At 43.0% G+C, this 3,270-nt stretch overlaps 2 non-coding genes across 2 annotated transcripts; one reads left to right on the top strand and one right to left on the bottom strand.

Annotated features, from left to right (window-relative positions):
* Positions 1-228: 228 nt before the first annotated feature.
* LOC138233374 (U4 spliceosomal RNA) lies at positions 229-370 on the bottom strand. Its single transcript, XR_011187486.1, has one exon. It is a non-coding gene; the product is annotated as a U4 spliceosomal RNA (small nuclear RNA).
* Positions 371-2,616: 2,246 nt separating this feature from the next.
* Positions 2,617-2,688, top strand: trnag-ucc (transfer RNA glycine (anticodon UCC)). The gene has a single exon. It is a non-coding gene; the product is annotated as a tRNA-Gly (tRNA).
* Positions 2,689-3,270: the final 582 nt, after the last annotated feature.

Genomic DNA, 3,270 nt, shown 5'->3' with positions numbered 1-3,270 from the left:
ACTGTGTTAGATGTGTTTTCGACGTTATATATGCGTTTGTTAATGTCGTCAATTTTACGGTTGCAATTCGACGTTGATTATACGTCGAGGCGACGTATATATACGTATAGCCGTAATTTCGCCGTAAATATACGTATATTCGACGAATCAATGCCCACTGGGAACAAGCTCGCTTCTTTCTACCATGATGTCACCATGACCAAATCTGTCTTTAAACACCTTGCTCAGTCTCTAACGAGACTGTCAAAAATAGCTTTCGCCGATTGTATTGCAAACCGGCGGAAGCGGGGTATTGGGAAAAGTTTTCAACTAGCAATAATCCCGCCTCGGCTAAACCTCACAGGCTACGATACTGCCACTGCGCAAAGCTGACGGTTGCCAGGCAACCACGGGGATCCTATGGAAATCGTTATCAATCGTCTCATGGCATGTCGTTGCTGTAACGCTTCATATTTGTCGTCTTCTTCTAGCTTGAGGTTTTGAAGAATTTCATGACAGACAAGGGCTCCGTTGGGAACAAAGAAAGCCGTTGATTCTTTTCAGCAGCAGAAATACAACCCTTTAAATACAAGATGACAGAACAATGACGAAGGGCATGCCGGGAGGAACTCATGCACTACAGAGGAAAGGGGGTGGGCACGTACAGTTCACATTCAAGCCACAAGTACTCTTCTCGGATGTTGCACAAACAAATCCTAACGTCTTGAAAGCATTGTGGCATGTTTGTGTCCCACTTCCCGTGGCTGCAGGATGACTGACACGAACGGACAAACACAATCTGTGGCGTTTAGCGTGACATAGTCTTGCAGGCATCGTGCTGTCTCACTGCAATACTATACCGCTGGAGGAAACAGTCCATCTGGCCATGAAACTCATTTGAACGTCTAGCTACAGCAACTAACAATATCATGATTTATTCAGGATGTGTGGAATCAGCACGTCCCGGAGACAGCTTCCGAAATCTTGAGCATTCTCTGGTGGTAGGGGCGTTCAAGATGGCGCTCAGGTGGGAGGTAAAGTTTAGTGGTTGAGGATTTTTTTTGAGTTTTTCATGACCTGAATGTTAATTTTTGCTTTTTTTGACTACAGAAAAATAAGGACTTAACACTACTTGTTTAAACTTCAGTTATAATTGAAAGAAAAAAAAACGATTTTTTTTAGGTTTAAGAATTTCGATATGAGTAACACTGGGAAAAGAAAAGAGAGTGCTGGGTCTTCGAAGGAGAACTCTAAGATACCTCACTCGTATATGTATAGCACTACAAGAAAATTGATGGCAACTAAAGGGAAAAGTGAAGCAGCTGGAGGGGACGTGGAAAGAGTGCTGGAGATGCGCTCGTACGCGAGCGCTCGCAGCCCAAGTGAGACTCAGCTGCCAGAGGAAGAGCCGGAGTCCCTGCCCAGCACACCTGTGAAAACCCCAGCAGCCAAGAGAGGAAGGGGCGACCTGACGCTGGAGGAGCTCCAGACCAACATCTTCAACATGATGGCACAGAGCATGGGTGAGCTGAAGGAAATGACTTGATGTAATACAGTCGCAATCGAAAGTCTTAAAAAGTCCATGGACTGTGTGTTTAAAGAGGTTGAAGACTTAAAGAGTGAAGTAAAAGTTCTTAAACAAGTAAATACCAAACAAGAAAAGCATATTAAAGAACTTGAATTGAAAGTGAACGATGTAGATAGATACCGTCGATGATGGAATTTAAAATTATTTGGAGTTAAAGAGGAACGTGATAAGGACCTTGTTGCAACAGTGAAGGGTATCTGTAAAAGGACCCTGCCGGACCAGGAGGACGTAATATCGGCCATTGACTTTGTTCACAAGCTCGGGAGAGCGAACATGTCTGGGCAAGTGCTCCCCAGATCGATTATAATACAGTTCACCAAGAGGACGGCGAGGGACATGCTGTGGCGAGCGGCGAGGGGGAATGAGTATTTGAATGGGAACAAACTGAGGTTTGCAGAGGACCTGTCTGCTGCGGACAGGAGTACCAGGAACCAGCTGTGGCCCCAGGTTGAAGCTGCCAGAAGAGAGGGGAGGAGAGCCTACTTTGTGGGAGCGAGGGCCTTTGTGGACGGGAAGGAGATTTGCTCCCAGTGACTGCTCAGTTAATGATTATGTTTGGTTTTATTTGTTATACCAGTATATACTAGTGTTTCTTTAGTGTTAGTTTGGAATGGTGTAGTTAAGTGTTAAGGACTGTTATAGTTCTGGTTCTTTGAAAAACTCAATAGTTTAGACAGTCTTAGAGTTAGTTATTTGCTTTTGTGTATGTCTTTTTCATGAATGCCAGAGGTACTCGAAATGTTGTTAAAAGAAAAACTGTGTGCTGAGTTTTATTTTTTACAGGAAACGCATGCATGTTGAAACTAAAGTTTATAAATAATTGAGAAATATTAAAGCAAGGAAAATATGATACGTGTAAAATATACAATTTGATCACATAATTACTTAATTACCTCTGGTAGTTAAATGCTTTTTTCTGCTGCGTTTTTTTTCTCTTGTACATGACTCTGATCCTCTTGTTGTATTTGTATTTGTAAATTCTATGTTTAATAAAAAATTTTTAAAAAAAAGCATTCTCTGGTGGTGTCCTGCAGACTTCCTGTGGGCATGCGTTGGTGGTATAGTGGTGAGCATAGCTGCCTTCCAAGCAGTTGACCCGGGTTCGATTCCCGGCTAACGCAGTGGTGAATGTTTTCAAATGCTATCATGAGCCTTGGATTGTGACTAGCAAAGTGAAGCCTTTTGAAAGAGCTAAAGCACTGAAAAACGGAATTGAGGGAGAATCTTACAGTGGATTCTGAGTGGTGTCTGCATACACGCAGTCCGATATGGGTGCTGAAAGCTTGAGCTACTCTCAATGTCATGCTGGCTTTCCCCGGAGTAAATCTGTTACATTGAAAGAATGCTTCTCGCAGGTTCAAAAAGGGACCCTTGTTAATTGGAGAAATCAATGATTTCAAATGAATTCTGTATGCGTTAAAAGACAGCTATACACAGAAAACATGCAGGACACTGCTCATGAGTGTGGAGTTCAACCGAAACACAGTGTGTTTTTTCAAGCCATCTGACAAAGCCCGCCCACTGAAAACTGCAGCAGATCGTGTAAAGACGTTCAACTTTGTAACTACTGCACGCACAGGAAGCAGAATAAATTCCTCTTTTCAAACTGTCAAAGGTTTGCTTTACGAACGCCGCAGGACATCACACAATCTCTTTTGAACAGGGACAAACGATTTCTTATGGGGCGCAGTAAGTACTGTTAC

Source organism: Lepisosteus oculatus, unplaced genomic scaffold (genome assembly GCF_040954835.1).
Source record: "Lepisosteus oculatus isolate fLepOcu1 unplaced genomic scaffold, fLepOcu1.hap2 HAP2_SCAFFOLD_67, whole genome shotgun sequence".
NCBI lineage: Eukaryota > Metazoa > Chordata > Actinopteri > Semionotiformes > Lepisosteidae > Lepisosteus > Lepisosteus oculatus.
This window is presented reverse-complemented; position numbering and strand designations above follow the sequence as displayed.